We start from the raw sequence: 9,352 nt of genomic DNA on the forward strand, positions 1-9,352 counted from the left end.
GTGACAAACTAAAGTGATGAGGAAGCAGAAAATACAAGTAAACAGAAGCTATGAAGTTGAAAAAGGTATGTCTATTCAACAAATCTTTCTAGAGTTCCTTCTATGAACTAGGCACTGTGTAAGTTCTGAGTACACAAAAGTGAGGTAAAAAGCAATTTTTTACCAACCAGACACAGCCTCTGCCTTCACAGCACTTAATTTTAGTAGGGAAGAGAGAGAAAACAAAATAAAACAAAATTTGTTTTACAAAATAAAACAAAACTTGTTTATTTACAAATAAATAATTAATTACAAATTGTTTTAAGGGCTAAAAGAAAACAAGAATGGGGCTTCAATAGAACATACCAGGAAAGGAGCTGTTTAAGAAATATCATGGTGAGGGAAATTCTCTCAGGACAGATCATTCAAGTGAGGTCTGTAGAATGAGAAGGAGCCAGAGAGAAGAGTGTTTGAGGCAGAGGATGTGTAATGCCTGTCGGTAAGAAAGGGCTTACGATCAAGGAAGCTGGAAAACAACAAAACAAGTCAGGTTGCTGGAGGGAAGTGAAGGAAAGGGAAGCAGCCTGAGATGAGTTTGGAGGGGTAAGCAGGAAGCATGGCACAGGATCAGCGGACCTTGGAATGGAGTTGGGTATTTAGTCCCTGTGTAGAGAGAAGCCATGAAAGTATTTGAGGCTGGGTAGTAACATGATCCAGTATAATGTGGTAGATAAGCATGAAGGCCGGAGATTCAGTCTGAGTCCAAGCCTGCTGCTGCTGCTGCTGCTAAGTCGCTTCAGTCATGTCCAACTCTGTGTGACCCCAGAGACGGCAGCCCACCAGGCTTCCCCGCCCCTGGGATTCTCCAGGCAAGAACACTGGAGTGGGTTGCCATTTCCTTCTCCAGTGCATGAAAGTGAAAAGTGAAAGTGAAGTCGTTCAGTCGTGCCCGACTCTTAGCAACCCCATGGACTGTAGCTTACCAGGCTCCTCTGTCCATGGGATTTTCCAGGCAAGAGTACTGGAGTGGGGTGCTATTGCCTTCTCCGGAGTCCAAGCCTAAGTTCTACCATTTACCAGCTGTGTGACCTTGGGCAATTAACCTCTCTGGGCTCCAGTTTCCTTTCCTATGGAATTGAGGTAAATCGGTTCTGAGGTAAATCGGTTCTTATCTTATAGAGTGGTTGTAAGGACTAAACATATATAAAGTGTTTACAGCACTTCCTGGCACTTAAGAAACACCTAATAAATGTAAGCTTGTACTATTATTTTCTTTTCAAAAACGTCATCAGTTCAGTTCAGTTCAGTCACTCAGTCGTGTCTGACTCTTTGCAACCCCATGAATCGCAGCACGCCAGGCCTCCCTGTCCATCACCAACTCCTGGAGTTTACCCAGACTCAAGTCCATTGAGTCGGTGATGTCATCCAGCCATCACATCCTCCACCGTCCCCCTCTCCTCCTGCCCCCAGTCTCTCCCAGTATCAGGGTCTTTTCCAGTGAGTCAACTCTTCACATAAGGTGGCCAAAGTATTGGAGTTTCACTTCAGCATCAGTCCTTCCAATGAACACCCAGGACTGATCTCCTTTAGGATGGACTGGTTGGATCTCCTTGCAGTCCAAGGGAATCTCAAGAGTCTTCTCCAACACCATGGTTCAAAAGCATCAATTCTTTGGCGCTCAGCTTTCTTCACAGTCCAACTCTCACATCCATACATGACCACTGGGAAAACCATAGCCTTGACTAGACAGACCTTTGTTGGCAAAGTAATGTCTCTGCTTTTGAATATGCTGTCTAGGTTGGTCATAACTTTTCTTCCAAGGAGTAAGTGTCTTTTAATTTCATGGATGCAATCACCATCTGCAATGATTTTGGAGCCCCCCAAAATAAAGTCTGACACTGTTTCCACTGTTTCCCCATCTATCTACCATGAAGTGATGGGACCAGATGCCATGATCTTAGTTTTCTGAATGTTGAGCATTAAGCCAACTTTTTCACTCTCCTCTTTCACTTTCATCAAGAAGCTTTTTAGTTCCTCTTCACTTTCTGCCATAAGGGTGGTGTCATCTGCATATCTGAGGTTATTGATATTTCTCCCGGCAATCTTGATTCCAGCTTGTGCTTCTTCCAGCCCAGCGTTTCTCATGATGTACTCTGCATATAAGTTAAATAAGCAGGATGACAATATACAGCCTTGACGTACTCCTTTTCCTATTTGGAACCAGTCTGTTGTTCCATGTCCAGTTCTAACTGTTGCTTCCTGGCTTGCAAATAGGTTTCTCAAGATGCAGGTCAGGTGGTCTGGTATTCCCATCTCTTAAAGAATTTTCCACGGTTTGTTGTGATCCACACAGTCAAAGGCTTTGGCATAGTCAAGAAAGCAGAAATAGATGTTTTTCTGGAACTCTCTTGCCTTTTCAATGATCCAGTGGATGTTGGCAATTTGATCTCTGGTTCCTCCTTTTCTAAAACCAGCTTGAACATTTGGAAGTTCACGGTTCATGTATTGCTGAAGCCTGGCTTGGAGAATTTTGAGCATTACTTTACTAGTGTGTGAGATGAGTGCAATTGTGTGGTAGTTTGAGCATTCCTCGGCATTGCCTTTCTTTGGGATTGGAATGAAAACTGACCTTTTCCAGTCCTGCAGCCACTGCTGAGTTTTCCAAATGTTCTGGCATATTGAGTGCAGCACTTTCACAGCATCATCTTTCAGGATTTGAAATAGCTCAACTGCAATTTCATCACCTCCACCAGCTTTGTTCGTAGTGATGCTTTCTAAGGCCCACTTGACTTCACATTCCAGGATGTCTGGCTCTAGGTGAGTGATTACACCATCATGATTATCTGGGTTGTGAAAAACATCATCAGATCAGATCAGATCAGTCGCTCAGTCGTGTCCGACTCTTTGCGACCCCATGAATCGCAGCATGCCAGGCCTCCCTGTCCATCACCAACTCCCAGAGTTCACTGAGACTCACGTCCATCAAGTCAGTGATGCCATCCAGCCATCTCATCCTCTGTCGTCCCCTTCTCCTCTTGCCCCCAATCCCTCCCAGCATCAGAGTCTTTTCCAATGAGTCAACTCTTCACATGAGGTGACCAAAGTACTGGAGTTTCAGCTTTAGCATCATTCCTTCCAAAGAAATCCCAGGGCTGATCTCCAGTAGATATAATGGTCATCTGAGTTAAATTCACCCATTCCAGTCCATTTCAGTTCGCTGATTCCTAGAATGTCGACATTCACTCTTCCCATCTCTTGTTTGACCACTTTCAATTTGCCTTGATTCATGGACTTGACATTCCAGGTTCCTATGCAATAATGCTCTTTACAGCATCAGACCTTGCTTCTATCACCAGTCACATCCACAGCTGGGTATTCTTTTTGCTTTGGCTCCCTCCCTTCATTCTGGAGTTATTTCTCCACTGATCTCCAATAGCATATTGGGCACCTACTGACCTGGGGAGTTTCTCTTTCAGTATCCTATCATTTTGCCTTTTCATACTGGTTGAAAAATATCATGGTAGCTACTAAATCGGAGAAGGCAATGGCACCCTACTCCAGTACTCTTGCCTGGAGAATCCCATGGACAGAGGAGCCTGGTAGGCTGCAGTCCATGGGCTCTCGAAGAGTCAGACACGACTAAGCAATTTCTCTTTCATTTTTAACTTTCATGCATTGGAGAAGGAAATGGCAACCCACTCCAGTGTTCTTGCCTGGAGAATCCCAGGGATGGGGGAGCCTGGTAGGCTGCCGTCTATGGGGTCACACAGAGTCAGACATGACTGAAGTGACTTAGCAGCAGCAGCAGCTACTAAATGGAGAATGAATGTGTGGGGGACAAAAGAGAGGCCAATTATGAGATAGTTGAAGAGTCCGAGTGAGAGATGAGTGAAGTGGTTGAAGTACAGAAAGAAAAATGGACGAATTCAACATATTTTTGGAGGTAAAATTTTCATATATTGTAGATAGCTTGGACACTGTGGTTGAGGAAAATAAAGAAATCAGAATGACTCCTAAGTTTCTGGCTAGAGCAGCCAACAGATGGAAGTGATATCTGCTGAAAGGGAGGAGCCTGGGGGAAGCAGGTTTGGCCAGGAAATGAGGAGTTCTATTTTAGACTTGTTAAACTGAAGATGTCAGTGAGATATCCAAGTAGGTGTCAATTAGGCAGTTGGTTATAAGCTTGGAGACCAGGAGAGAGGTCTGGGATGAAAATATGAATTTAGAAGTCATTAGCATAATCAGCATTTGAAGGTTTAGTAACGACTGAGATCAGCTAGGGAGAGAGAACACAGAGGGAAGTGAAGGGAGCCAAGAGGACTGAAGGGTAACACATTTTATTTAGGGTGGTTGAATAGACAACGGGAATGAGGAGAGGCTTATGGAATGAAAGGAAAGCCAGAAGAGTAGGATAACAAAAACCAAGAGAAGAGACTGTTTCAAGAATATTGGAGAGGTTTACTTAGAGTGTGGAACGTCCACTAAGATGAGAACAGAAAAATATTAGTCACTGATGACTTTGACGAGAGCAGTTTCAGTGAAGGATGTGTGTGTGGGTGAAGGGGGTCACACTTCAATAGCATCAAATAGGTTGAAAAATAAATTGGAGGTGTTCCTGCTTTGATAGCATGTATAGTAAGACTGGAACAATACAGAGAAAATTAGTATAACTCCTACATTCAGATGACACACAAATTCGTGAAGTGTTCTGTGTTTGGATTTGACTTTTGGACAATGTCAGCTTTCACATATTCAAAAAAGAAAATTGAATCCACAAGGATGAAAGGGATCCTAAAACTGAACATAAACAGATAGAAATAAACTTAACTATATTTAAATAAGTAAAATAACCACTCCGAGGGAAAATAAAAAACGAATCCAGATAACTTTTGAACACAGTATTTTGACTATATTCCTTTAGTACAAAAACAAAACTGCAGACAAATATTGAGCCATATTTAATAGATTGTTGGGGTTTTTTCTTTAGTGGAACAAATATAACAATTCTGAAACTATTGGTGTGTATCATAACACTGAACAAATGAAAAAAAAGACATCAGTGCTGTTGAGAGCCAGAGTTCTTAACTGTGGGAAAAGGGAGGTGCAATTAGGAATGGGAGAAAGAACCCTGTGGTGTTGAACTGGAGTTAGAGGTACCCAGTACTGAATTCATGATTCAAAATAGTTGAACTATTTTAGGTTGCCTTTCCTCCTTGGCTCTGTTAACTTAGAGGGCCTAGAAGAAATTACTCCCCAGTAGCAATGGATACATCTGGTGCCCAGGTCTTGGCTTCTAAATACCATTCCCCACTAAAAGCAGTGCTCTTTCAGAGAGAGGGATGATTTCCAAGGCTAGACAGGGAAAATACAAGATGAATGTGGAACACTGTACTGTATTATACCAGAAAGCTGCTGCTGCTGCTAAGTTGCTTCAGTCGTGTCTGACTCTGTGCGACCCCATAGACAGCAGCCCACCAGGCTCCCCAGCCCCTGGGATTCTCCAGGCAAGAACACTGGAGTGGGTTGCCATTTCCTTCTCCAATGCATGAAAGTGAAAAGTGAAAGTGAAGTCACTCAGTCGTGTCTGACCCTCAGCGACCCCATGGACTGAAGCCTACCAGGCTCCTCCATCCATGGGATTTTCCAGTCAAGAGTACTGGAGTGGGGTGCCATTGCAGGAAAAGCTAAAAAGCAAAAAAATGAGCATGTGTCAAAAAGACACAGAAGCTAGCTTAAAGGGGGTCTCAACAGCCAAATCTAGGACAAGTTGAACAATAAAATGAACAATGACAATAATGGATTAAATAAAATAACAATAACTTATTAAATAAAATAAGAATTGATGAAGTTTTTTTTTAACTAATCATAATATATAAATAAATAAGAGATAAGGGAAAGATCTTGCTTACAGTAGAATGCTAACTGAAAAAATGAAGATGAACTAATGGAGTTATAGAATCTTTTTTTTTTTTTTTTGCTGAGTAGTTTGTGGATCTTAGTTCCCTGGCCCAGGACAATGAAAGCATGTAGTTCTTACCACTGGACCACCAGGGAATTCCCTAGAATCACCATTTTGCAACTATCACAGTAATTGATTCAGGCAAGAATTATCAGTGAGTGTTGAAACCTCTGGCACAAGTTTTGAAGAGGAACAAGATATTTACACAGTCTCAGAGATGTTGTTCAGTCACTTAGTTGTGTTCGACTATTTTCAACCCCATGCCAGCCTTCCCTGTCCTTCACTATCTCCCGGAGTTTGCTTAAACTCATGTCCATTGAGTTAGTGATGCCATCCAACCATCTCATCCTCTATCACCCACTTCTCCTCCTGCCTTCTATCTTTCCCAGCATTAGGGTCTTTTCCAATGAGTTGGGTCTTCACATCAGGTGGCCAAAGTACTGGAGCTTTAGCTTCAGCATCAATCCTTCCAATGAATATTCAGGGTTGATTTCCTTTAGGATTGACTGGTTTGATCTCCCTGCAGTCCAAGGGACTCTCAAGGGTTTTCTCCAGCACCACAATTTGAAAGCATCAATTCGTCGACAGCCTTCTTTATGGTCCCGCTCTCACATCCAACTTGAGTACCGGAAAAACCATAGCTTTGACTACAGGGATCTTTGTCGGCAAAATGATGTCTCTGCTTTTTTAATACGCTATTTAGGCTTGTCATAGCTTTTCCCCCTAGGAGCAAGCATCTTTTAATTTTGTGACTGCAGTCACCATCTGCAGTGATTTTAAAGCCCAAGAAAATAAAAGCTGCCACAGTTTCCACTTTTTTCCCATTTATTTACTATGAAGTGATGGGACCAGATGCCATGATCTTAGTCTCAGAGTACCTCTCCACAGATTACTCATTATTTATGTAGGAAAAAAATTGCTAACTTTACAGTGAAGACCTAGCAGATACCACTGATCAAAATGAATATCATCAATAATGGGATGAGGTAGCACCATATTTCTCCTCATGTGACACACTAAGCACACAGCATCCTACAAGCAGCATTCCTGCCCACTCCAAAAAGAAGAAAAATATAAATCTCATCATAAGGAAATAGGACACAAACCCAGAGAGAGGGAAATTCTACAAAAGAGTGGCCTATACTTAAAAAAAAAGTCAGTATCATGAATAGCAATCTATTTTAGGTTAAAAGAAACTAAAGACTCATGAGAGTTAAACACAGTACATGATTAGGGATCAAGACTGGATCAGAACCTGTATTGGAGGGATGACTGCTAGATAGGATATTACTGGGCCAGTAAGTTAACTTTGAATGTGAACTATAAATAAGGATTATATCAGTGTTAAATTTCCTGAATTTAACCATCATACTGGGGTTGGGAGTAGGGAGAAAGGTATGTAGGTATGTGAGATAATGACCTTGTTCTTCGAAAATACACACTAAAGTATTTAGAATGTTAGGTATGAAGGCTACAATTAAAATGGTTCAGAACTCCCCCCTCTATATATAGAACGTATTCTATATAGTTATGTGTGCATGTGTACACATAAACACACAGACAGATAAAGAGACTGGCAAAAGACTAACTCTTGGCGTCCCTGGATGAAAAGTATATGCGAATTCTTTTCAGCTCTTCTGAACGTTTGGAATTACTTTCGAGTGAAAAGTTTAAAAATAAGTTGGAGATGATTAAGTAGAAAAAGTATATAGATAACTCTTTTGAGAAATTTGGCTGTAAAGGGGAGTAGAGAAATAGACCTAGAGAGTCAGGGTTTTAAAATATCTCTTCTAAGACAGGAGAAACTAGAATAGGTTTGCATGATGATGAGAACAATGATGGGCCTCAGCTTCTCCTTTTTAAGAGGAGAGATCTGATTAGATCCTTTCCTTAGGCCCTCTAAGACTCCCCTACCTTTAGATAATGTGAGCTCCTCTGAAAATTCATTTTATTGCTTAAACTTCAACCAGGAAAAGGCATTTGGGCCACCACTGGAGGGCAGTACAAAATGATGCTGCGTGTCATTCTGGTGGTTTTTATTGTTTTCAGCTGCTGGAACAAAACAAAGCCTTTTACATGATTTTCTCTCAAATGTGTTACATGAAGAAAAACACTACACAATTCATAACAGTAGCTTGGCAGGCAGAGCAAAGGGGTGAGAGGATCCCATGCTTGGAAAAATGCCTGCCACATAAGTTTAATAGTGAATAAATGATAACAGAAAAATCGGAGCATGTCAGAGATGGAAGGGACCCTAGAGAAGGCTGACTGCAACCTCCTTTTTAAAGACAGCGCCTTGGGTCCAGAAGAGAGGAGGGACTTGGCCAAAGTTACAATGACAGATAGAGAAGGTAATAGTTTCAACACTTAACTGGTTAGTCTGTGAAGACAGAAATTGTGGTTTTCTTCAAATCATATCATAAATATAGTTTGCAAAGAGACTGACCCCCATTGTTGGTACTGACACTGAGCTCCTAAAAATATTCTGACACTTCAGTTTCGAGGTTGTGCCCCTTTCATCTTCCTAAACTTGGGAAAATATGATTACTTAACCTTCCACTCTACTGAAAAGTGTTAGTTGCTTAGTCATGTCCACCTCTTTGTGACCCCGTGGACTGTTGCTTACCAGGCTCCTCTGTCCATGGAATTCCTAGGTAAGATTACTGGAGTGGGTAGCTATTTCCTTCTCCAGGGGATCTTCCAGACTCAGGGATCTAACCCAGGTATCCCGCATAGTAGGCAGATTCTTTACTGTCTGAGCCACCAGGGAAGGCCCTTTATCAGCTGCAACCAGTCCTAATGCTCTGGACAGCATAATTCTGATCATATTAAGCCCATTTCAGACCTATAAGCAATCACGTTAGGCCTTCCTACTAACACTGAGGGGTGGATTTGAAGGCTCTTCAAAAGAAAGTGAATGGGCATGTGGCAGTACATTGTTTGGGTAGAAACAGCAGTATCAATGCAGTTGAGGGGAAGTGATCTTAAAAGGACAAACAGAAAATCCTGGTGAAATGTAAAAACTCTAAATATGACCTGTGTATATAATGGTGAAGAAAGACTTTAGACTGATCAATATACAGAAACCAATATGACTTCATACCATGCTATAAGTGGACTCAACTACATAGAAGGGCCCCTAAGCTCACATTTACCTACAGAAAACATTCAGGCATTAGCTTGCCATTTCAAAGATCTCCTAAACTGGCCCCAGTCTTATATTTTGCCATAGCTCTCATGTCATGCTCCAACCAGTTTCCTGAACACTTGCTGCAGTGGTACAACTGCTATGATGTATTAGGCTACGCTCTGCACTTGCTCAATTTTGAGGCTCATCTCAAATGACACTTTTCTTTGCATGCATTCCTTTATCTGACCCTCACACTTACTTGAAATTCTTTTTGGCTACAGCTA

At 41.7% G+C, this 9,352-nt stretch overlaps 1 non-coding gene across 1 annotated transcript; it reads left to right on the forward strand.

Moving 5' to 3' along the window:
• The first annotated feature begins 4,594 nt into the window (after nt 1-4,594).
• LOC112446084 (U6 spliceosomal RNA) lies at nt 4,595-4,697 on the forward strand. The gene has a single exon (XR_003034160.1). It is a non-coding gene; the product is annotated as a U6 spliceosomal RNA (small nuclear RNA).
• The last annotated feature ends 4,655 nt before the right edge of the window (nt 4,698-9,352 follow it).

Source organism: Bos taurus, chromosome 3 (genome assembly GCF_002263795.3).
Source record: "Bos taurus isolate L1 Dominette 01449 registration number 42190680 breed Hereford chromosome 3, ARS-UCD2.0, whole genome shotgun sequence".
Lineage (NCBI taxonomy): Eukaryota > Metazoa > Chordata > Mammalia > Artiodactyla > Bovidae > Bos > Bos taurus.